This window comes from Chelonoidis abingdonii, chromosome 1, assembly GCF_003597395.2.
Source record: "Chelonoidis abingdonii isolate Lonesome George chromosome 1, CheloAbing_2.0, whole genome shotgun sequence".
Lineage (NCBI taxonomy): Eukaryota > Metazoa > Chordata > Testudines > Testudinidae > Chelonoidis > Chelonoidis abingdonii.
The window spans coordinates 30,020,233-30,046,860 of record NC_133769.1 but is presented as its reverse complement, the minus strand read 5'-3'; the positions used below and the strand labels follow the sequence as shown (position 1 = coordinate 30,046,860).

Sequence of the window (26,628 nt, the reverse complement as noted above, 5' to 3'; positions counted from 1 at the left end):
GAACAATTGGTCCCCAGCCTGTAGCAGTGTATGGATTCTTGCATCTTAAGTGCAGGACTCTGCATTGTCCTTGTTGAACCTCATCATTTTCCTTAGCCAATCCTGCATTTGTCTAGTGACTCTGGTCCCTATCCCTACCTCCGTGTATCTACCTTCCCACCAGCTTAGGCAATCTGCCAACTTCTTGAGGGCTGCAATCCATCCCATATCCAGATCATTAATGAAGATGTTGACAAAACCCCCAAGACAGACCCCTGGGGCACTCCACTGATACTGGGCCAGTCCGACATGAGCCATTACGATCAACCCAACATTAAGCCAGCTGTTCTTATACCTCGTTAGTCTGTTCCATCAATCCATATTTTAGCATTAAGGCAAGAATACGTATCAAAAGCTTTGCTAAAACAAAGATAGATCAGTCCACTGCTTCCCATATCACAAGCCATTTCTTATCATAGAAGGCAGGTCAGTGGTCGGCTGACTTCGCCATTGTGAATCTATAGTTATATTCCTGATCACCTTCCTTTCCTCCAAGTGCTTCAAAAATGGATTCCTGAGGACCTGCTCCATGATTTTTCCAGTACGAGGTGAAGCTGACTGGTCTGTAGTTCCGGATTCTCCTTCTTCCCTTTTTAAAGATGAACCTTATTTGCCTTTTTCGGAGCTTTGTCCGGACTCCTCCCGACACCACGATTTTCAAAAAGATAATGGCAGTGGGCTCTGCAATCACATCAGCCAACTTCCACAGCCCCTTGCATAACATTAGATCTGGCCCAAATGGAACTTGTGCATGTCTACTTTTCTAAGTAGTCCTTAACCTGTTCTTTTCCCAGAGGGCTGCCCACCTCTCCCAACTCTGCTGCCCCAGGTGCAAGCAGCCAGGAACTGACCTTGTCTGTGAAGACTGAGGCAAAAAAAGCACTGAGCACTTCAGTATTTCACATCATTCTCTCAGAGGTTGCCTCCCCCATTTCAATAAGGGTCCCACACTTTCTCCTGAACCCTTCTTTGCTTAAACTATATTGCAGAACCCATTCTTGTAGCCTGCAACTTTCAAATTGTGCCTTTGCCATCCGATTTACACCCTTGGCAATGCTCGAGCCAAATATTCTTATACTCCTCCGTAAGTCCTCTGTCCAATTTCCACTTTTTTTAAGTTTCTTTATTTGTGTTTAAGCTCACTGGAGATTTTCTGTTAAGCACAAGCTGGTCGCCTTCCATATTTGCTAATTCTTTCTGCACATCGGAATACACATCGAGATGGCTTGTTCCTGCACCCTCAATAAGTTTAAATACAGCCAGCTCTCTGGACTCCTTTCCCCTCATATTAGCCTTCCAGGGATCCTGGCCCACCGGTTTCCCCGATGGAGTCAAAGTCCAGGGTCTGTCTATCTATTACTCATCGCTTCTTCCTTTGTGTCAGGGTCAGGACATGAAACTGGCCATCCTCATGGTCCTGCTTTGCCCAGGTGCCACTCACTTGCTACTTCCCCTACCAATTCTCCCTGTTGTGTGAGCACCAAGGTTCAAGAGATGCACAGCCCTAGTTTGGTTCCTCCAGCACTTGCACAGGAAGTTCTCCCCAACACTCTCCATAAAAAAAAAAAAACTTCCTGGAATTTTGTTTCACTGCTGTATTTGCTCTCCCAGCAGATATCAGGGTGATTAAGTCCCCATGAGAACCAGGCCTTGATCTCGGAACTTCTTAGCTGTCCGAAGAAAGCCTCAACTACCTCGTCCTCTGGTCTTATGGTCTATAGCGATGCCCACACACATCATCCTTGTTGCTTTCAAACTCTTTAAACCTTAACCAAAAGATCTCAAACAGCTTTTCTTCAGTTTTCATATTGGAGTCTTGAGCCAATCAGTACCGTTCTTTTACATACAGTGCGACTTCTTCGACTTTTCTCCCACCTGTCCTTCCTGAACAGTTAACCATCCTGATGTGCTGCAGTTTCAATGTGAGCTACCCACTAAAGTCTCTGTTATTCCAATCACATCATAGTTCCTGACTGTGCCAGGTCTTCCAGTTCTTCTAGCTGCTGTTTCCCAGGCTTCTTGTGTTCGTGTACGGGCACCTAAGTGGTCAGCTGATTTGCCCCTACTTTCCTCAGTATAAATCAGGAGGCCTCCCTGTTTGCATCTTCCTCCTTGTTATTTCCCCTTGGTATCCCACTTCTCCTCTTAACCTCCGGGCTTTAGAGTCACCATCCCCTGGCGAGCCTAGTTTTAAAAGCCCTTTTCAATAAGTTACAAGCCTGCCTGTGAAAGAATGTTTCTCCCTCTCTCCTTAGTTGGATTCCATCTCTCCCTAGCCAATTCCTTCTTCCTGGAACAACGTCCCATGGTTGAAGAATCCAAAACCCTCTCCCGACACCATATGAGAACCACACATTACCTCCACAATTCATGGTCCTATCTGGGCCATTTTCCTTTAACCAGGGAGCGGACGGAACAGAACACGACTTGCCCTCAAAATCCCTTTATCCCTTCTTCCCAGAGCCAACATAGTCCTGCAATGAGCGCTCAAGGTCGGTCTTGGCAGTATCATTGGTGCCATGGGGGAAATAGGGAGTAGAGGTCTGAGGGCTTGATCAGTCTTGGCAGACACTCTGTCAACATCCAATTCTAAGCTTCCAGGAAGCAGAACACTTCTGAGTTTCCCGTCTGAAATGACAGATAATTCCCCTTAGGGAAGGAGCCCCAACCACAACCACCCATCCTCTTCCTCTTGGCTGGTGGTCATGGACCCCATCCCTAGGACAATGCACCTCTGCCTTCGTCGATGGGGTCTCCTTCTGATCCTTCTTCCCTCAGGTGATTCTTCCAAAATCATTTTCCTCTTTCTCTGGAGGTCACATGCTGCAATTCTTCTTCCTCAATTCTGCAACTGCCTTCTCAGATTCTTTCAGCATGCTGTGCCTGAGTACCAAGTGCTGACTTCTTTCCAAGAAACTTCTTTTCTCTGATTCACACAAGGTTGATACCTTTCTCCTCCAATAATGGAGACCAGCTTGCACTGATTGTAACAGATGAAAGTCTCTTCTACTTCTCTGGGAGAAACAAACCTGACCTGCACAGGATGTGCCATAGAGCTTGATCGCTCACTATCCATAATCGAGAGGGTAGCCGTTGTTAAGTCCTGGATCTGAAGCAGCAGGAATCCTGGGCACCTTATAGACTAACAGACGTTTTGAAGCATTAGCTTGGGGTGAATACCAGTTTTCAGATGCCATGTAACATCTGTTTTCCTTTCCAAATGAGGCTCGTTCAGATGTTTGTATTTACTGCTCAAAGAAGCCTGAAAAGGCCAAAACCAACCCCCTCCTCACCCTGCCACCCCCCCAAAGAAACCCTCTGTATGGATCTCCTCCAGGTGAACTCCTTTTTCGCGAACTGGCTGATCTTTTTTTTATAAGCTGCTGGCTGAAGCAGTTGGCCCTAACTCCAAACCTCCCTCAATCGAAAACCACTTAAGGGCCACCCTGACGAAGCACTCCCAATTCACACTTTTCAAACAAAACATTGTGTTCAACAGCCCCTGCAACTAAGCTCCAGATCAAACAAAATGGTCACAGCGCAGACACTAGAGACTACCCATCAGCTCACAACACAGCCCCCAATGCAGCACTCTTGTAGCCCCTCTTCTGACGGTTCCCGCCACTCCCTCTGTGTGCCTGTTCTGGTGGTTCGCCGTTTCACGTGACAGTCTTTTTTGCTGGACACCTCTGCTAGCATGAGAATTTGTCATTGGCAGTTGAGATGTCCTCTCCAGTAACAGGAAAGACTGCCATGAGATGATCCTATCAAGTTTGTGGCTGTGTCGTTGGCACCCTCCTCTCCCCAAGATGATTACCGTCAGTTTCAGGAGCTGCTCAGAAGAATATCTAATGCTCTTCAGATCCTGTTGGGGGAGGTGTAGGACAGTCAGCACCAACTACTGGACATCTTCCATGTATCATTATCGGCCAGAGTGGCCCTACCAATCAACAACTCTATTCTCCAGCTGGCACACACTGTGTGGCATACCCCGGCCATGTGCACCTAACCCCAAAGGGAGTGGAAAAGAGGTAGTATGACTGCTGCCCAAAGGGTCTGAATGTCTGTTCTTCATCCTCTGCCTGATCCAGGGTGCTACGGAGCAGGCCAGGCAACAGCATCCATGCTCCATCTCCTCAGACAAAGTGGGCAGGAAGTTAGATCTTATGGATAGAAAGGTCTTTTCCTTCACCAGCCGCCAGTTCCATTTCTCAAACTACCTACCACTGATGGCCAAATATGCCATTTTGAACTATGGGCAGATGGTGGATTTTGAAGATAAATTACCTCAGTAAGATCATGCCTGCTTTCCAAGCTATTTTGCAGAGGCAAGTCTCCCGGACCATACTTCAGGCTGTGGTTGATTCTTGGACATGTCCTTCTGTACAATGGTGACTGGAATTGTCATGAGGAGGGAATCCTGTCTACATTCCTCAGGCTTCTCTAAAGCGGTACAAAGCATAATCGAGGACCTCCCTTTTTATGAATCATATCTTTTCAACCAGAAGACAGATGATTCCTTACACTCACTGAAAGAGTAGAGCCACCCTGCAATCCCTAGGCATATATACACCAGTGCTGAAATGAAAATGTTACCGCCTGCTGCCTACACAGTGCTATAGAACTCCCCAGTTCCTGTCACCAACAAGCATACGAACTTCCACAGAAGCATCCACAGGTCAGGGAGTGGGCTGTCTCAAACTCTTTTTCCCAGAATGGAGCACAATAACAAACGGACAGGTGGGTCCTGGATGTCATTTGACATGGCTATACAATCAAGTTTATGATGCTACCTCCTCTACGCCACCTGCTCCAACCAAGCCTGTTTCAGGGATCAAGCTCACAACAATATTCTTATCCTAGAGGTGAACTCCCTCCTGCAGAGAGGAGCAGTGGAACCAGTCCCTGCAGCCTTTCAGGGCACAGGGTTCTATTCCAAATATTTCCTGCTGCCCAAGACCAATCTTGGATCTCCAACACCTCAACTGTTCCATTCGGAAACCAAAGTTCCACAGGTCTCCCTCGCTATCAACAGGCATGTGGTTTACAGCTCTCGATATGCAGGATGCTTGCTTCCATGTCTACATCCTCTCGACCCACAGACAGTTCCTGTGGGTCCGCAACACTTCCAATACAGTGTCCTCCTGTTTGGATTTACTGTTACTTCACCAGTCTTGACAAAAGTCATGGCATGCCACGCGTTTTTACCATCCATCCATTCTCGTCATGTTCTCATCATGTTGGACAACACCGCTATGGTTTACTACATAAATAAACAAGGAGGCACAGGATCCCCAGCACTGTGCATGGAAGCAGCGTGCCTCTGGACATGGTGCTTTGCACACTGTATCTTCTTGGTGGCAGCCTGCTTAGGTGGGACCAAAAATGAGATTGTTGGTGCTCTCAGAAGGAACTTTGCAACCAATCACGAATGGGAACTGCATGACATGGTAATTGCGGACATTTTTGGTCAATGGGGAACTCTGGTCAGGGACCTCTTTGCATCTCACACCGACACCAAGTGCATTCAGTACTGCTCAAGGGAAGGACTCGCAGTGTGATGCCTTGGTTGTTGACTGGTTCGTTTGGATCAACTATGCATTCCATCTTCTGCCACTTTTGTCATGCGTCCTTCACAAACTCTGATGGAAGAGGGTGATGGTCATCCTGATTGCTCCATTCTGGCCTCACCAGTTCTGGCTTCTTCTGATTCTTCGCATGTTGAAACATCCTCCACTCCCGCTCCCAACATTTCCAGAACTGCTCACACATCACAATAGCAGTCTTAGACACCCCAATCCTCAGATCATAGATTCATAGAAGATTAGGATTGGAAGAGACCTCTGGAGGACATCTAGTCCGACCCCCTGCTCAAAGCAGGACCAACCCCAACTAAACCATCCCAAGCTGGGCTTTGTCAAGCTGGGCCTTAAAAACTTCTAAGGATGAAGATTCCACCACTTCCCTAGGTAACTCATTCCAGTGCTTCACCACCCTCCTAATGAAATAGTTTTTCCTAATATCCAACTTAGAGCTCCCCCAGTGCAACTTGAGACCATTGCTCCTTGTTTTGTCATCTGTCACCACTGAGAACAGCCTAGGTCCATCCTCTTTGGAACCCGCCTTCAGATAGTTGAAGGCTGGTATCAAATCCCTCCTCACTCTTCTTTTTGCAGACTAAATAAGCTCAGTTCCCTCAGCCTCTCCTCATAAGTCATGTGTCTCAGCCTCCTAATATTTTCGTTGCCCTTCGCTGGACTCTCTCCAGTTTGTCCACAACCCTCCTGTAGTGGGGGGCCCAAAACTGGATGCAGTACTCCAGATGTGGCCTCACCAGTGCTGAATAGAGGAGAATAATCACTTCTCTTGATCTGCTGGCACTGCTCCTACTAATGCAGCCCAATATGCCATTAGCCTTCTTGGCAACAAGGGAACACTGCTGACTCATATCCAGCTTCTCATCCAGTGTAATCCCCAGGTCCTTTTCTGCAGAACTAATTGGTCCCCAGCCTGTAGCAGTGTATGGGATTCTTGCATCTTAAGTGCAGGACTCTGCACTTGTCCTTGTTGAACCTCATCATATTTCTTTTAGCCAATCCTGCAATTTGTCTAGATGACTCTGGTCCCTATCCCTACCCTCCAGTGTATCTACCTCTCCCCACCAGCTTAGTGTCATCTGCAAACTTGCTGAGGGTGCAATCCATCCCATCATCCAGATCATTAATGAAGATGTTGAACAAAACCCGCCCCAAGACAGACCCCTGGGGCACTCCACTTGATACTGGGTGCCATCCAGACATGGAGCCATTGATCACTACCCAACAATCTAGCCAGCTTTCTATCCCTCGTATAGTCTGTTCATCCAATCCATACGTTTTTAGCTTGCAGGCAAGAATACGTATCAAAAGCTTTGCTAAAAACAAGATAGATCAGGTCCACTGCTTTCCCCATATCCACAGAGCCAATTATCTTATCATAGAAGGCAGTCAGGTTGGTCAGGCATGACTTGCCCTTGGTGAATCTATGTTGACTATTCCTGATCACCTTCCTTTCCTCCAAGTGCTTCAAAATGGATTCCTTGAGGACCTGCTCCATGATTTTTCCAGGTACTGAGGTGAAGCTGACTGGTCTGTAGTTCCCTGGATTCTCCTTCTTCCCTTTTTTAAAGATGAACACTATATTTGCCTTTTTCGAGTTGTCCAGGACCTCCCCCGATCACCACGAATTTTCAAAGATAATGGCCAGTGGCTCTGCAATCACATCAGCCAACTTCCACAGCACCCTTGCATACATTAGATCTGGCCCAATGGACTTGTGCATGTCTAGCTTTTCTAAGTAGTCCTTAACCTGTTCTTTCCCACTGAGGGCTGCACACCTTCTCCCCATACTCTGCTGCCCAGTGCAGCAGCCAGGAACTGACCTTGTCTGTGAAGACTGAGGCAAAAAAAGCACTGAGCACTTCAGCTTTTTCCACATCATCTCTCACTAGGTTGCCTCCCCCATTCAATAAGGGTCCCACACTTTCTCTGACCCCCTTCTTGTTGCTAATATACTTGCAGAAACCCATTCCTTGCTAGCTGCAACTTCAATTGTGCTTTGGCCATCCTGATTACACCCTTGCATGCTCGAGCAATATTCTTATACTCCTCCGTAGTCATCTGTCCAAGTTTCCACTTTTTTTAAGTTTTCTTTTTGTGTTTAAGCTCACTGGAGATTTCTCTGTTAAGCCAAGCTGGTCGCCTGCCATATTTGCTATTCTTTCTGCACATCGGAATACACATCGAGATGGCTTGTTCCTGCACCCTCAATAAGTCTTTAAAATACAGCCAGCTCTCCTGGACTCCTTTCCCCCTCATATTAGCCTTCCAGGGGATCCTGCCCACTGGTTCCCCGATGGAGTCAAAGTCCAGGGTCTGTATTCTACTACTCTCCTTTCTTCCTTTTGTCAGGGTCAGGATCATGAACTGGACCATCTCATGGTCGCTGCTGCCCAGGTTGCCACTCACTTCTACTTCCCCTACCAATTCTTCCCTGTTTGTGAGCAGCAGGTCAAGAGGAGCACAGCCCCTAGTTGGTTCCTCCAGCACTTGCACCAGGAAGTTCTCCCCAACACTCTCCAAAAACTTCCTGGATTTTGTATGCACTGCTGTATTGCTCTCCCAGCAGATATCAGGGTGATTGAAGTCCCCCATGAGAACCAGGGCCTGTGATCTGGAAACTTCTGTTAGCTGTCCGAAGAAAGCCTCATCTACCTCGTCCTCCTGGTCTAGTGGTCTATAGCAGATGCCCACCACAACATCATCCTTGTTGCTTTCACCTCTAAACTTAACCCAAAGATTCTCAACAGGCTTTTCTTCAGTTTCATATTGGAGTCTTGAGCAATCATGTACCGTTCTTTTACATACAGTGCGACTTCTTCACTTTTTCTCCCCCACCTGTCCTTCCTGAACAGTTTATACCCATCCATGACTGTGCTGCAGTCATGTGAGCTACACCACTAAGTCTCTGTTATTCCAATCACATCATAGTTCCTTGACTGTGCCAGGTCTTCCAGTTCTTCCTGCCTGTTTCCCAGGCTTCTTGTGTTCGTGTACGGGCACCTAAGATGTCTAGCTGATTGCCCTACTTTCTCAGTATAAATCAGGAGGCCTCCCTGTTGCATCTTCCTCCTTGTATTTCCTCCTGGTATCCCACTTCTCCTCTTACCTCCGGGCTTAGGTCACCATCCCCTGGCGAGCCTAGTTTAAAGCCCTCTTCAATAAGTTAGCAAGCCTGCCTGTGAAGATGTTCTTCCCTCTCTCCTTAGTTGGATTCCATCTCCTCCTAGCAATCCTTCTTCCTGGAACAACGTCCCATGGTTGAAGAATCCAAAACCCTCTCTCCGACACCATATGAGTAACCACACATTTACCTCCACAATTCAATGGTCCCTACCTGGGCCATTTCCTTCAACAGGGAGGACGGACAAGAACACGACTTGCACCTCAAATCCTTTATCCTTCTTCCCAGAGCCACATAGTCTGCAATGAGCCGCTCAAGGTCGGTCTTGGCAGTATCATTGGTGCCCATGGGGAGAAATAGGAGGGAGTAGCGGTCTGAAGGGCTTGATCAGTCTTGGCAGACACTCTGTCACATCCTGAATTCTAGCTCCAGGCAAGCAGCACACTTCTGAGTTTCCCGGTCTGAATGACAGATGAATGACTCTGTCCTCCTTAGGGAAGGAGGCCCCAACCACAACCACCCATCTCCTTCTCTTGGCTGGTGGTCATGGAACCCCCATCCCTAGGACAATGCACCTCTTGCCTTCTGGTCGATGGGGTCTCCTTCTGATCCTTTCCCTCAGGTGATTCTTCCAAATCATTTTCCTCTTTCATCTGGAGGTCACATGCTGCCAATTTTCTTCCTCATTCTGCACTGCCTTCTCAGATTCTTCAGCATGCTGTGCCTGCAGTACCAAGTGCTGACTTCTTTCCAGAAAATCTTCATTTTCTCTGATGCAACACAAGGTTGATACCTTCTCCTCCAATATGGAGACCAGCTTGCACTTTGTACAGATGAAGTCTCTTCTATTCTCTGGGAGAAAAACAAACCTGACCTGCACAGGATGTGCCATAAGAGCTGATCGCTCACTATCCATAATCAGAGGGGTAGCCGTGTTAGTCTGGATCTGTAAAAGCAGCAGAGAATCCTGTGGCACCTTATAGACTAACAGACGTTTTGGAGCATGAGCTTTTGTGGGTGAATACCCAGTTTGTCAGATGCATGTACATCTGTTTTCCTTCCAAGAGGCTCTTCAGATGTTGTATTTACTGCTCACAGAAGCCTGAAAGGCCAAAAACCAACCCCCTCCTCACCCTGCCACCCCCCCAAAAAAACCCTCTGTGGGAACTCCTCCCAGGTGAACTCCCTTGGTTCGCAACTGGCTGCTTTTTTTTTATAAGGCTGCTGGCTCGAAGCAGTTGGCCCTACTCAAAGCCTTCCCTCCAATCAACCACTTAAGGCCCACCTGGAACGAAGCACTCCCAATTCACACTTTTCAAACAAACATGGTCAAACAGCCCCTGCAACTAGCTCCAGTCAAACAAATGGTCACAGCAGACAGACACTCAGAGACTCACCCCATCAGCTCACAACACAGCCCCCAAATGCAGCACTCTCTGTAGCCCCTCTCTGACGGTTCCCAGACCAACTCCCTCTGTTTGCCTGTTCTCTGTTCGCCGTTTCACGTGACAGTCTGGTTTTTGGCTGGACACCTCTGCTAGCATGAGAATGTTCATTGGCAGTATGAGATGTCCTCTCCAGTAACAGGAAAGACTCCATGAGATGATCCTATCAAGTTAAATGGGCATGTTTCACCTCCTGCACTCAACAGAAATGTCTTGCCCCGAGGATGTTAACATCCCAATGCACTTGAACTGCTTCCTCTATCTGAAGGCCTTGGAACTTGCTCTCAACTCACACAGCGGCTATTAGTACTTTCCACCCTCAGGTGGAGGAACATTTGGTTTTTATCCACCCTTTGACTGCTTGATTCTGTAAGGGCCTTGTATGTCAATACCCACCCATTCAGCCTATTGCTTCTCAATAGGATCTGACCCTAGTCCTTACATAATTAATGAACTCTCCCTTTGAACTCCTGGCCTCCTGCTCCTTTTTTCTTCTCTCCGTAAAGGTTGCTTTCCTGGTGGCTATCAGCTCTGCAAGGAGAGTTGGCGAACTGGGAGCTCTGATGGTAAACAGAAAGTTTTGCTGTGCTTGCATGCCAGATTTCTACCAAAAGTGGTTTCCCGCTTCCACCTTAGCCAACCCACACATTTGCCAACCTTCTTTTCCAAACCACACACCTCAAATGAGGAACAGCGGCTTCACTCCCTTTGCTTTTACCTACAGTGGACGAAGCCCTTCTGGAAGTCTCCTAGACTATTCATTGCCATAGCCGAGAGAATTAAAAGGCATGCCATCTCCACCCTGAGAATCTCAAAGTGGGTCTCATGGTGCATTATACTCTGCTATCAACTATCAGGACAGTCCTCATCAGATGGGATATGGGCCCATTCCATGATAGTGCAGGGATCAAGTACTGCCGTGCTCCACGACGTGCCCCTTGTTGACATATGTAAGGCAGTCACATGGAGTTCAATACACACCTTTTCTTCTCGTTATGCTCCAGTGCATGATTCTGCAACAGATGCCTTGTTTGGCACAGCAGTTCTCCATTCCATAGTTCCGTCATTTTCCTCACGCACTCCTTGGGTACTACTTGTTAATCACCCTCGGTGGAATACAATAGGGACCGTCACTCGAAGAAGAAGGGGAGATTACTTACCTGTAACTGGAGGTTCTTTGAGATGTGTGCTCCCTATCTGTATTCCAATCCCACTCTCCTTCTCCTCTGCTGCGGATCTGGTACATGTGCGGTGGAGAAGGAACTGACGATGTGGTTGGTCCATCCCACCCTTTATTGCCTCAGGCGAAACCACCAGGCAACACAAGGGCACATGCGCAAGCTGACGGACACTACTACTTTGAAAAGCTGCGGCTCTGGGAGCATGGTGCACGTGCATAACCCTCTGTGGAATACAGATAGGGACTACACATCTTGAAGAACTTTCAGTTACAGGTAAGTAACCTCCCCTTCCAGAAATCAGTTCCTTTGCATACAGTAACCGGTGCAGCCAGTTAGTCACTTTCTCTCTTGCTGAAAAGATATTTATAAACATCTACAAGGGAAAGGAAAAACCCTCATCATTTTAATAGAAACGTAAAAATAATATTCAGGACATACTATTTAAAGGGTGTCCTGTCAGAAACTGGAAATTGTTATGAGTTAGAAAAAACTCAAGTTGACAGTGCCCCTTTAAAGTGTTAAGTAGCTAAGCCCCAAACTTTTGTTTTTAATTCCTCTTTAGCCATTAATTTTAAAACTTCTCTCACCTTCAAATGGCCCAGCCCTCACTAATTGACTATGGGATTACAGTGAGCACCTAAATGATGACACATGGGCAGAAAGCAAGCAGGCATCAGCGCCAGACAGCCACCACGTTCTCAGCCCTGTCCTCTGTTCTCCCACCTCTGTGTTTCAGTAATGGGACATCAATCTACAACTGCAGGGACAGGACAACAGAAAGGCAATGGTGTCACCTTAAGACTGCTGCCTTGCTTCCATCTTCCATCAGAAAATGAGAGCTACGTCTTTAAAAGAGAAACGTAATCTCAAAATGAAAAGCTAAATTGGAATTTTTTTCATACCGGCTTTAGAAATTGGTAAAGTTGTGTGGGAGGTGACAGCAGCACTTGAGTAAGTTTGATTTGTGTCAGATTTCATCATTTCCCTATTTCATGTTAATATTTATCAAACTGGTCTCTCCTGTGCATTCATACTCTCTGAGTTCAATTGTTAAAATACTTTTGTAATTCTTGAGCACTAGCTGGCCTCTGTCTTTAAAGGTAGAAGATTCTTTTTTTTTTAAATGGTTGTCATGTTTATAGCCTTAGACTTGGTAAACTCTGGAATATTGCTTGATGTTTCATGTAATAATTCTTTACAACAGTTCCTGTTGCCTTTCTGTTCCATTAGCTCTTCACCATCTGTTATGCTGATGACACTGTTACAGGGAGTAAGTGTTCTGGCAAACATTTTAGTTGTGCTGAAAAGTCTTCTCTCTTTGCTTTCTAGTGATTTGTTGTTACTATATAATTTTCTCAGCTATAATCTTTGGAGAGAGCTTCTATTGCAGTACTCCTGTTATGCTAAGGGGCAGAGGATTGGAAATACTGACCAGAAGTTGAGATGGTGATGGGGCTTATTGCTGTTTTCTTGATGTTTTTAAAGTTAGAAATAAAAAAGAAATTACCTATACCAAAAATGATGCAAATTTCAAATGCATCCCACTAAAACTTAAAGGATTCCCCTACTGTAGATCTTATATACCAACTGTGTTTAAACTTCTAGTATCATTCAAAAACTTGGGAAATTCAGGAACAAAACAACTGGTTAAAAACACATTGAGATTGAAAGTGTGCTTCCACGCACTCTAGCTAACACCTCAAACACTCTGTACAAGAGTTTGACAACTTAACTGTGCCCCTCAACATTTGGAAAAACATATGCAAGGATCAAAATAAAAAATTGATAATTGGAAAAAGATCCCTTGAATAGGAAATGGGATTTTTATTGTCTCCTTGTAAACTGTCAATTTGACCTTTTGTCATATATTTTTTCAAATTTTAGGGGTCAAAATTAAGGTTGAGTGGGTAGAGTGTTAGTGAGTGATGAAGGATTATACTTTAGTGGCAAATAAGGTGGGCCCCATTAGCTGTTCATTTCCAGACATTCTGACACTTCAGGTTTTTTCATAAAGATGTGAAATCTTTCTGAAAAGAGCGTAATATTCGCTTTGGGATGTAGCTGAACTTTATTGAAATGCAATTTCATCTTCAACTTCTGTTCTATCTGCAAATAAATAATAAGCTGACAATGTACTCTGACCCAGTACCCTAAAATTTCAGCAATTTAATAAATAATGAATTTTGTTCTCTGAAATCATTTTGACTGTCACTAATTGAGGTGGCTGACTTTGTTTAACTATGCACCTGTTTGAACTCTTTAAATAACTTTTATGATTTTGTCTAGAATCACTATTCATAGTGGTAGTGCTCTGTAATTTACTAGTGTAATGATACTGGGCTGACCAATTTCAAGTCTAGAGGGATTTGCTAAAAGCGTCTTTAATTTCTAACCTCATTTCTACAAATACATTAGAAGCAAGAGGAAGACCAAGGACAGGGTAGGCCAGTTACTCAGGGCATGGCTACACTTACATTTTTGCAGCGCTGGTATTTACAGCTGTGGTCGTACAGCTGTGTAGGGCCAGCGCTTCAGTGTGTCCACGCTGACAGCGACCAGCGCTGCAGTGTGGCCACATGTTTGCAGCATTTGTAGCGCTGTTGGGTGGTGCATTGTGGCAGCTATCCCAGCGTTCAAGTGGCTGCAACGTGCTTTTCAAAAGAGGGGGGTGGGTGGAGTGTGTGACCGGGAGCTTGCGGGAGACAGAAGAGTGGATTTTGGAGCAGACACTTGACAGCTCCCTGCCTTGCAAGTTCCAAAGAGGGGGGTGGGTGGAGTGTGACAGGGAGCGTCGGGGAGACAGAGAGAGTGGATTTTGAGCAGACACTGTGTGACAGCTCCCTGCCTTGCAAAATCTGCCATTTCACCCACCCCTCTCTAATCACTCTTAAATGTAAAAAGGTTTCAGACCAGATAAGCAGCTTCCCGACGGACTCCCTCCCTCCCCCCCCCCAGCCGTGCTGTTTGTTCCTCAAGCAAACAGCTGTGAACATTTCAAAGCCTTGGCTCGCTCGCTCGCTGAGCCAAAGAGCAGCTGTGTTTTGTTTTTTAGATAAGTAGCTCCGGGGAGTACCTTCCGGTTTGTTGTATACAGGAATTGTGGGATCCTCCTAATACCTGGAGGCCAATAACAGTGTGGTGAGTGTCCACACCTGATGAGCAGCGCTGCATCAGCAGCGCTGGATTCGTATACCCTTAGCAGACCAGGTGTACAGCCAGCGCTGCAGGAAGGGAGTTGTAGCGCTGGCTGAGCTCTGTAAGTGTGGACACCTGGTAAGTTGCAGTGCTGTAACCCCCTCACCAGCGCTGCAACTTGCAAGTGTAGCCAAGCCCTCAGTTAGGGGGGGAAAACAATAACAAAAAATGTGGAAATGGCAGAAGTGCTAAATAACATTTTTGTTTGTTTTTACCAAAAAGCTTTGTAGCGATTGGACATCTCACATAGTGAATGCTAGTAAAAATGAGGTAAGATCCAGAAGCCAAAATAGGGAAAGAACAAGTTAAAAATTATTTGGACAAGTTAGATGTCTTCAAGTCACCAGGGCCTGATGAAATGCATCCTAGAATACTCAAAGAGCTGACTGAGGAGATGTCTGAGCCATTTGCAATTATCTGAAAAGTCATGGAAGACGGGAGAGATTCCAGAGGACTGAAAAAGGGCAAATATAGTGCCAATCTAAAAGTAGGGGGATAAAAACAACCTGGGGAATTACAGACTATTCAGTTTAACTTCAGTACCTGGAAAGATATGGAGCAAATAGTTAAACAATCAATTTTCAAACACCTAGAAGATAATAAGGTGATAAGTTACAGTCAGCATGGATTTGTCAAGAACCAATCGTGTCAAACCAGCCTAATAGCTTTCTTTGGCGGGGGAACAAGCCTTGTGGATGGGGGGAAGCAATAGATGTGGTATATCTTGACTTTAGGAAGGCTTTTGATACTCTCTTGGATAACTTCCTCATAAAAAAAAATCTAGGCAAATACAACCTAGATGGCACTACTATAAGGTGTGTGCATAACTGGTAGGAAAACCATTCCCAGAGAGTAGTCGTCAGTGATTCACAATCAAGCTGGAAGGGCATATCGAGTGGGGTCCTGCAGGGATAAGTTCTGGGTCTGGTTCTGTGCAATATCTTCATCAGTGATTTAGATAATGGCATAGAGATACACTTCTAAAGTTTGCGGACGATAACAAGTTGGGAGAGGTTGAAAGTGCTTTGGAGGATGAAATTCAATAAGAACAAATGCAAAGTACTCCACTTAGTAAGGAACAGTCAGTTGCACACATGCAAAATGGAAAATGACTACCTAGGAAGGAGTACTGTGTGAAAGGGTCTGGGGGTCATAGTGCATCACAAGCTAAACATGAGTCAAGAGTGTAACACTTTTGCAAAAGAAGCAAACATCATTCAGGGATATAATAGTAGGAGTGTTTGTAAGCAAGACGCAAGAAGTAATTCTTCCACTCTACTCCACGGTGATATGGCCTCAACTGGAGTATTGTGTCCATTTCTGGGTGCTACATTTCTGGAGAGATATGGACAAATTGGAGAAAGTCCAAAGAACAGCAATAAAAAAGATTAAAAATCTAGAAAACATGAACGATGAGGGAAAATTGAAAAAAATTGGTTTGTTTAGTCTGGAGAAGAGAAGAGAAGACTGAGAGGGAATGTGATGATAGATTTCAAGTACATAAAAGGTTGCTCCAAGGAGGAGGAGGGAGAAAAATTATTCTCCTTCATCTCTGAGGACAGGGTAAGAAGCAATGAGCTTAAATTGTAGCAAGGGCGGTTTAGGTTGGACATTAGGAAAAACTTCCTGTCAGGGAAGTTAAAACACTGGAATAAATTGCCTATGGAGGTTGTGGAATCTCCGTCATTGGAGACTTTTAAGAGCAAACACCTGTCAAGGATGATCTAGATAATATTTAGTCCTGCAATGAGTGCAGAAGATTAGACTATATGGCACCGGGGCTGGCACCTCTCGATATCTCTTCCAGTCCTACGATTGTATGATTCTTTCTGTATGCTTGCATTAACTTTGTCTTTACATCTTGTGCCCAAACACTCTAAAGAGCTTTTAACTTTTTAACAACAGGTTTGGTTTTCTAAACACTGGAATTCTTCATCTGTTACCTCTGTGTATTAGAATTTAATTTAGAAAAAATGCTCCTTCTTTGTGTAGTCTTTAACCCTTTTGCATCATCAGTTATAACAATCTTTTATTGAGTAATGCAGTCTGCATCTAGAACATCCTAACTTCTATCCTAAAGAGGTTAGTATTTATGTTCCTTACTATCTGTCTTTTTATTTGTCTTTAGTCCCTGATTAGGATTTTTAACTAGCCTGATCATATTCATTGATAGTTGTCTAATTTGTATATATTTGTGCTTGTGTGTGTATATTGTGACAAAGTTCCTCCTCTACCTTGGTGGGTCCTGCGCTTATTTGGCAGATTTGCTCACCTCAGAGATCTTCCCCACAGTCTGGGTAACTTCTCCTGTGTCTGATCAGGAGTTGGAAGGTTTGGGGGGAACCCGGGCCCACCCTCTACTCCGGTTTCCAGCCCAGGGCCCTGTGGATTGCAGCTGTGTATAGTGCCTCCTGTAACAGCTGCATGACAGTTACAACTCCCTGGGCTACTTCCATGGCCTCCTCCAAACCTTCTTTATCCTCACCACAAGACCTTCCTCCTGGTGTCTGATAATGCTTGTACTCCTTAGTCCTCCAGCAGCACACCCTTTCACTCTCACTCTCAGCTCCTTGCGCCTCTTGCTCCCAGCTCCTCACATGCACTTCTTCTCCTCTGACTCCTCCTCGCCTGACTGGAGTGAGCTCCTTTTTAAACCCAGGTGCCCTGATTAGCCTGCCTTGATTGGCTGCAGGTATTCTTATCAGCCTGTCTGCCTTAATTGGTTCTAGCAGGTTCCTGATTACTCTAGTGCAGCCCCTGCTCTGGTCACTTAGGGAACAGAAAACTATTCATCCAGTGACCAGTATATTTGCCCTCTACCAGACTCTTGTACCCCACTGGTTTGGATCTGTCACAATATATATATATAAAGTTTGTAACTCACTTGATTCATTACTGTGAAGTGGACTGGGAAGTGTGCATGATACTTGTGTTTTCAGAAAATGAAGCCTTTTTATGTAGCAAAAGCACTTGCTTTATTTCCAGAGGGAATGGTTCTATCATCATCATTTTTACAGTAACCTTTCTTGCAAAACTGATCTGATTATAAACCTTAGAAGTAAGTTTCTTTCCTTTCAACTAAAAAATGATGCATTTTTGTCAGCACACCCTAATGGAAACTGACTAGTGTTTGTAAGGTCTGTTATCTACATAAACATGTCTTGATCAGAGGCCAATTTACTGTAATCGTTTACTTGCTATTTTTTACTCTCTTCTACGTTCAAACTCTGCTCCTAAAGCTGGTCTGTAGATGTCTCATACTGTAGTCGAGGGGTTCTCTCAACGAATTTTTTGGTAGCTAGTAAGTCTGTTTCTGTTAAAAGTGAAATTTGAATGTTTATCACTTTTCACAGCAGCAAACTTGCTAACTAGCTAGCTGGGAGACAGTGAAAAGTGATGTTAACATAAAATATAACTTTTCACAACAGACTTACTCAGCCCTGGCATGCTGGAGGACAAATTAAGCCCTGGATAAGGAGGTGGGTAGGAAGGCAGCAGAGGCCAGGGGTGATGGTAGGGGGTGAGCTGAAGGACCAGAGTCCTGCAGCCATGCGATGATGGCCAGGACCAATGCGGGGTGGAGCCCAGGACTGGCACCTGTCACCTCATGGTTGGGGCTGGAGCCCAAAGCCCCATGACCGAGGGACAGAGCCCACAGCTGCATGGCTGGATCTGCTCCCTCCCACCCCAGGGCTAAAGCCTACTCCTCTGGCATTTGTGGCTCCAGAGGCGGGCAGGTCCCAATCCCTGCTGCTAACTCTGGGGGAGAGTCCACTGCTTTGCCCTCCTGTCACTGCCCAGGAGGCTATGGCTGCATGAAGAGCCCTTGGTAGCCACTTTCAGCCATGGTGGCTGCATTTGAGAAAGGCTGCTGTAGTTTGAGAAAAGTGCATGCATGCATGTTGCTAGTACCTCTTTCATCCTGCTGAGACTGTCCTTCCCACAGATTTTTAATGCTGGTAACAGAAAGAAACCTCACTTTCCAATAGCTCCACTTTTATCAAATTTCTCTTTATTTGAAGGTCACCTTTAAATATCATTTACTTAATTCTCTGTCACAAGACAGTTGCAAGCGGAGTTGGGCAAAATTTTTAAGATGAAACTTTTTTTGCTGAAAAATGCAGGTTCAGGTTGATGAAAACATGTTGTGAATTTGTATTGAATTTGTTGAATTGTTTAGGTTGAAAAACCCACCAAACTTCTGAAAAAATGAAAACACTTCATTTTGATGTTTTTGAAATTAAATTTTACATATTTTTTATTCAAAATTACTTCATTTAGAAATTCACTTCAATTTTATAACTTTTTTTTGGGGGGGGGGATCAGTTAATGAACCAAAATAACAGTTATTCGCACGGCTTTAGATATAAGGTGCCTATTGCTTTAGGATTTGTGTGTTGAAATATTTCACCGATGTATGCTGCATATCCTTACTAATCATGCTTAGACAGATGTCCAGCATTTAAATAATTAAAGACTAATCATATGCAGTGGTGGATGAGCCACTGGTCCCATGGGGCCTGGGCCCAGGGGGTCCCCAGCCATCTGGTGTGCCCCTGGAAAAAATATACCACCGCCGGCGGAAGCCCAGAGCCCCAGTCACCAAGTGGGTGGGAGGGACGGGGGGAAACCCACACACCCCAACCCCGCTCCACAGTAGCAGCACTGGGTGGGGGAAGCCCCTCCAACAGCCCCCGACCTTGTCCCCGGCAGCAGCCATGAGATAAGGAGCCCCTCCACACACACACAGCGGCCCCCGTTGCTGGCAGCAGCTGTGGGAGAGGGGAAGCCCTCCATCCCCAGCGGCCCCGTTCCCGGCAGAAATCACAGGACAGGAGAAGCCTGCGCCAGCAGCCCCCGTCACTGTCAGAAGCAGAGGAATGGGGGAAGCCCCCCCAACCCTGTCCCTGGCAGAAGCCATGGCATAGCAGGGCGAGCCCCCTCCAGTGCCCCCTACCTGTCCCCAGCAGAAGCCACGGGGTGGCAGGGCAAGCCCCTGCGCTCAGATCACTCTCTTGCCCTGACCCTGTTTCCCCCCAGAAGTGCGGGAGGTGGCAGGGGAAGCCCCAGCCCTCAAATCCCCACAGTGGCTCTGGGACTGGAGGAGCGCTTTCCCTGCTGCAGCCTTGGGGCAGTGGCGTGGGGACAGAGCTTCTCCGGTCTTGGGACTGCAGTGTGGGGTGGAGAAAGGAGCAAAAGGGGTTGCGGGGCTGCAGTGGGGGGTGGGGTGGAATGAAGAACACCTTGGGTGGAATGGGGGCGGATCCCAGGGACGGGGCACAAAGGGGTGGGGCCGCAGGCAGAAGGGGTAGGGAGGGGCCCACAACTTGCTCTGTGCCAGTGCCCCAGGAAACCTTAATCCTCCTCTGATCACATGCCTTGCTACCATTATTTAAACTATTCCCTAAAGTTACAAATTACTAGTCCTAGCTTTGCTGTGATAGTCCAAAATGCATCAACTGTTTAAGAAATCCATAGAGCTGGTTTGAAAGAGCAGAGGTAAATTGTATCTCCCCCTGCTATATATCATGATTTTATAAATTAGTTTAAAATGAATAAAAAGCAATTTTAAGAACCATGCCGTATACAGGATGAAAGTTACAAACCCACTTGCCTGAACTCCTGTATTCCAGCTCCAGCAGGGGCCTTGCCTCTGTGATTTTTGTTTTGTTTTGTTTTTTGGTTTTTGTGCTGACTTTTTTCTTTAATGTTGTCACATTATTTTTAATGGCTATGTCATTTCAGCTATCCCAGCATGAATGGAAAAAAATATAGATAAAAACTACTGAAGGAAGTGAAAGTTCATAGAAAACCACAAATCTTGCCAGTCATTCAAAAGAAATATTTGATGTCTGAATATGACACACATTAAAGAGAGGACTTTTTGCCATCTGTCAGGATAATGCTCCTCTGCTATGTATCTTAATAGTTAACAATGCTACTTCTAATCTACAGACCAAAAGGTCAATTTTGAATGTTTCACCACTCTGGAAGTTGTTTGAGTTACTTTATAACTATATTTCTCTCACAATTTTTGGTCGCTTGCTCTTCACACTGACAAGGGCTAGGAAATCCAGTCCCTGATTGGCTAACTGAAGTATTCATGCTCCCCTGCAGGTTGATTAAAGGAAGTGGATTAGTGGGCTCCAAAAGGAGACTACTGCTGTCATTTTTAACTGCAAAAGCCACTTGCCATAGTGAGGACTATGAAAATGAGGAGTAAATGCTGGGTAGTGAAGGCTCTTACAGTTCTCTGTAACACTTATCTCCATAGTATCTGAATTATTGAATAGGTAATTTAGATCCACAAGGCATTGTCCCTACTGGGAATAGAGTTGATTTTGCTTTTCACCTCTGACAAGTGCTGCAAGCACGTTTGGAATTCTCCCCCCACACACATTTTTTGTTAGTATTCTTTGTCTTTTGTTATAGCTGTGGCTTTAGCAAAAAAGAAAAAAAGGATCTCCTTTAAAGGGTATGTCTACTCTATGGGATTACTCCGATTTTACAGAATTCAATTTTTGGAAACAGATCGTATAAAGTCAAGTGCATGCGGTCATACTAAGCATGTTAATTTGGCAGTGTGCGTCCATAGTACCAAGGTTAGCGTCGACTTCCAGAGCGTTGCACTGGGGGTAGCTATCCCATAGCTATCCCATAGTTCCTGCAGTCTCCCCCACCCACTGGAATTCTGGGTTGAGATCCCGATGCCTGATGGGGCAAAAAACATTGTCGCAGGTGGTTCTGGGTACATCTCGTCAGTCCCCCCTCTCCCTCCCTCCCTCTGTGAAAGCAACGGCAGACAAGCATTTTGCCCCTTTTTTCCTGGGTTGGCTGTGCAGACGCCATACCACGGCAAGCATGGAGCCCGCTCAGCTCAACGCAGCAGTCATGAACGTTGTAAACACCTCGAACATTATCATGCAGTTTATGCTGAACCAGAACTTGCAAAACCAGGCGAGGAGGAGGCGGCAGCACGGCAACGAGAGTGATGAGGACATGGACACAGAACTCTCTCAAACCACAGGCCCCGGCACTTTGGAGATCATGGTGTTAATGGGGCAGGTTCATGCTGTGGAACGCCAATTCTGGGCCCGGGAAACAAGCACAGGCTGGTGGGACTGCACAGTGTTGCAAGGTGTGGGACGATTCCCAGTGTCTGCGAAACTTTCATATGCATAGGGCCACTTTCATGGAACTTTGTGACTTGCTTTCCCCTGCCCTGAAGTGCCAGAATACCAAGATGAGAACAGCCCTCACAGATGAGAAGCGAGTGGCGATAGCCCTGTGGAAGCTTGCAACGCCCGACAGCTACCAGTCAGTTGGGAATCAATTTGGAGTAGGCAAATCTACTGTGGGGGCTGCTGTGATGCAAGTAGCGAAAGCAATCACTGAGCTGCTGCTACCGAAGGTAGTGACTCTGGGACATTTGCAGGTCATATTGGATGGCTTTGCTGCAATGGGATTACCTAACTGTGGTGGGGCGATAGATGGAACCCATATCCCTATCTTGGCACCGGAGCACCAGGGCAGCCGGTACATAAACCACAAGGGGTACTTTTTCAATGGTTCTGCAAGCACCTATGGATCACAAGAGACGTTTTACCAACATCAACGTGGGATGGCCGGGAAGGGTTCATGACGCTCGCGTCTTCAGGAACGCTAATTTGTTTAAACGGCTGCAGTAAGGGATTTACTTCCCAGACCAGAGAATAACCGTTGGGGATGTTGAAATGCCTATAGTTATCCTTGGAGACCCAGCCTACCCCTTAATGCCATGGGCTTATGAAACCATACACAGGCTGCCTGGACAGTAGTCAGGAGCTGTTCAACTACAGGCTGAGCAAGTTCAGAATGGTGGTAGAATGTGCATTTGGACGTTTAAAGTGATGCTGGCGCACTTTACTGACTCACTCAGACCTCAGCCAAACCAACATTCCCATTGTTATTGCTGCTTGCTGTATGCTCCACAATCTCTATGAGAGTAAGGGGGAGACTTTTTGGTGGGGTGGGAGATTGAGGCAAATCGCCTGGCCGCTGATTGTGTGCAGCCAGACACTAGGGCAATTAGAAGAGCACACCAGGAAGCGCTGGACATCAGAGAAGCTTTGAAAACCAGTTTCATGATTGGCCGGGCTGCGGTGTGAGAGTTCTGTTTGTTTCTCCGTGATGAAAACCTGCCCCCTTGATTAACTCATTCTCTGGAAGTCACCCACCCTCCCCCCTTTGATCACAGCTTGCTTTCTAAGGAAATAAAGTCACTATTGTTTAAAAACCATGTATTTTTTATTAATTGATTATAAAAATAGGGAGACAACTGACAAGGTAGCCTGAGTGGAGTGTGGGGGGAGGGAAGGAAGGAAAAGACCACTTCAAAACGTGTTGAATGACAGCCTTTTGCTGGGCTGTCCACTGGGGTGGAGTGGCAGGGTGCACAGAGCATCTTCCCACCCCATGTTCTTGGGCATCTGGGTGAGGAGGCTATGGAACATGGGGAGGGGGGAGGACGGTTATACAGGGGCTGCAGTGACACTCTGATTCTTCTGCTGTTCCTGAAGCTCCACCAGATGCTGGAGCATGTCCGTTTGATCCCGCAGTAGCTGCAGCATTGCATCCTGCCTCCTCTGATCTTCCTGCTGCCACCTCTCATCTCGAGGGTCCCTCCTGTCCTGGCCGCTTTCCTGTACTGTGATACTGTGTCCTTCCACTCATTCAAATGAACTCTTTCACTGCAGGTCAATTGCATGATCTCAGAGAACATTTCATCGTGTGTGCGTTTTTTCGCCGCCTTATCTGAGAGAGCCTTCGGGACGGAGGAGGGAGGCTTGAAAAATTTGCAGCTGTGGGAGGGGAAAAAAGAGAGAGAAGTATTTAAAAAGATACATTTTACAGAACAATGAGTATACTCTTTCACGGTGAACAACACTATTCACATGCATAGCACATTGAATTTCCGTTTAAGGTCGTCGATTTTGCCATCTTAATATGAGTGCCTGGGCTTTGTGTTAGAGATCACAGATGCCATGTCGGGCACAGAATTCGGTTGCATTGGCATGGTAAGTCATTGTCTTTCGGCTTCCTATGCAAACCTGTCATAAAGCAGAGCCCTCCTTTTCCCATACCAAGCAAAACCCGTTGAGTGCTGCGGTTTTTGTGTTAACGTGCAGCAGCAGAAACTAAACTACCCCCCCGCCATTCCAAGTCTCTGGGATGATCGCTTTACCCCTCCCCCACTGCGTGGCTCGTATCAGGGAAGATCTCTGCTAGCCAAATGTGAACAGCCCAGCGCCAATCCCCTCCTCCGTTTGGCTAACTGCAGGGAAGGATTTCTTTTCAGCCACAGGCAAACAGCCCTGTAAGAACGGCCACCTCTGTCCCCTTAATTAAATCCTGTATTTCAACCAGGTTACCGTGAACGATATCATTCTCCTGAGGATAACACAGTGAGATAAAGAACGGCTGTTGCTTGAATGCTAGCAAACACTGGGACCATATGCTGCCGTGCTTTGTCATGCAGTGATACCAGATTACTTGCTACTTGCATGGCATGGTAAAGTGTCCTACCATGGAGGATGGAATACGGCTGCCCTGCCCAGGAACCTTCTGCAAAGGCTTGTGGAGTACCTCCAGGAGAGCTTCATGGAGATGTCCCTGGAGAATTTCTGCTCCATCCCCAGACACGTTGACAGACTTTTCCAGTAGCTGTACTGGCCACGAATGCATCTCAAGTGCTCAGGGCAAATTAATCATTAAAAAATGTTTGCTTTTAAACTATGTTTTATATTTACAAAGTTACACTCACCAGAGGTCCCTTCTGTGGCTTCATGGTACGGGATACTGCCTTGGGAGGGTTGAGAGACTACTTCAGTAAGGCTGAGAAAAAGATCCTGGTGGTTGGGGAGAATGATGTGCTGGGTGCTCTCCGTAAGCTTGTCCTCCTCATCTTCCCTATCCGCAAAATCCTCAGGCATGGCTGAGATTACCCCCTCCTCGGAATTCATGGTCAGGGGTGGGGTAGTGGTGGCGGCGCCCCCTAGAATTGCATGCAGCTCAGCATAGAAGCGGCATGTCTGCGGCTCTGCACCTGACCGTCTGTTTGCGTCTTTGGTTTTGTGGTACGCTTGTCTGAGGTCCTTAACTTTCATGCAGCACTGTAGTGAGTCCCTATTGTGTCCTCTGTCCCTCATGCCCTTGGAGACTTTTTCAAATGTTTTGGCATTCCATTTTTTGGAACATAGTTCTGCTTGCATGGAATCGTCTCCCTATACAGCAATCAGATCCAGTACCTCCCATATGGTCCATGCTGGAGCTCTTTTTCGATTCTTGACTGCATGGTTACCTGTGCTGATGAGCTCTGCATGCTCAACTGTGCTGACCAGCTCTCCAGGCTGGGCAAACAGGAAATGAAATTCAAAAGTTCCCGGAGCTTTTCCTGTTTACCTGGCCAGTGCATCCGAGTTCAGATTGCTGTCCAGAGCGCTCACACTGGTGCACTGTGGGATAGCTCCCGGAGGCCAATACAGTTGAATTGCATCCACATTAACCCTAATTTGAACCGGCGATGTTGTTTTCAGCACTACTCCCCTCGTTGGGAAGGAGTACAGAAATTGATTTTAGGAGCCCTTTATGTTGAAGTAAATGGCTTCGTTGTATGGACGGGTGCAGGGTTAATTCGATTTAGTGCTGCTAAATTCGACCTAAACTCGTAGCGTAGACCAGGCTAAAGAAAATTTAGTTAGTTCCAACCTGTCCCCTTCAAAGGTAACATTAGAATTATGTCCTACTGTTAATCCTTACTAAGGACAGTAACATTAGGCATGAGTTTGGATGCTATTATAGTTATATACTAGTTTTGAAACCAAAATAACATATTGCCAACTGGAATAGCTTTGGGAGCTACCTCTGGTCCCCCCCGCCCCCAGTCATTAAACTGGTGGACTTGTAGGAGCAGTATTCTTGGACTTTGATGGAAAGGACACAAAAATACTCCTGTCAGAATAGAATTGTTCTGAGGCGGCAGTGTTGTCTGAGAAGGTAGTGCCCTGGATGGTGGCAGAAGCTGAGACGGAGGTTGAAAATTACTAAATATTGTAACTAGAGGGCTGAGTGGAGATTCTCAGCTACAAAATGAAGGCTGGCCTGCCCCACTGTTACTAAAAATATATTAAAAATTCCTTTCCAAGTGGTTCTCATATTTAGAATCACAGTAAAAAGTGTAAAGGAGGCTTGTATTAATTGTTAAGCTGATTGTGTAAAGCCATGTTGTGATGGAAATTACATATAGTATTTCATGCAAGGAAAATTGCCTTTATGAACCAGATGCAAAAAAGCAATTGAAATACTTCTCATCATTACAAGTTTTAATATCAAATAACGCCATTTGATTCAAAATATATGTCCAAAGTATTGTAAGGTGTCATTCTGGAAACTGTCCTTCAAAAGCATTTACCGTATTCTGAAAGGTTGTAACTAAAATGTATTTAGCTTCAATCACAAGAAAACATCTTAGCTTTCTAAATTAATTTAGCTCTCCCAGTTTTTGTCTTCTATTCTAGGGCTCAGTTACTATTTTCTAATATTGGTTGCCTTAAATGCTGTGGAATTTTGCTTTGTGTGAATTATGTGTAGCTATTCTTGTTCACTACAATGGCAAGTATTTTGTTATAGATGCATTGTGGAATAATGATTTGTTATTAATAATGGATCTTGTTTTACTTGAACTTACTTAATAAGCCATGTAAGTTTTCCAGTTCTGTTTGGTTGAACTTACTTAATAAGCCATGTAGGTTTTCCAGTTCTGTTTATGTGTATTGTATTATCTTTATTCCTTTTGGAGAAGGGGTGAATATTTTGCCACTTAGCTAGTAAGAGTTTGAAAGCATAAAATTTTATATACAGCGTGTCAGCTGTTTTACAACTGATTACAATGAAAGCCCTCTTTCTCTGCATTCCTGCCACAGTCCTGTCTGAACAGGGTCATCTGTCTTCTTCAGAATAATAAAGACTTCAATCAAAGTCACTTGTGGAACTTAACTAAGCAAAGCAGA

The 26,628-nt window shown here is 45.7% G+C and overlaps 1 protein-coding gene and 1 pseudogene across 1 annotated transcript in view; one reads left to right on the top strand and one right to left on the bottom strand.

The window, feature by feature from the left end:
• The window catches only part of COG5 (component of oligomeric golgi complex 5), a 380,013-nt gene that overhangs the window by 224,843 nt on the left and 128,542 nt on the right, over positions 1–26,628 (top strand).
• On the bottom strand, positions 22,846–24,941 carry LOC142047828 (uncharacterized; annotated as a pseudogene).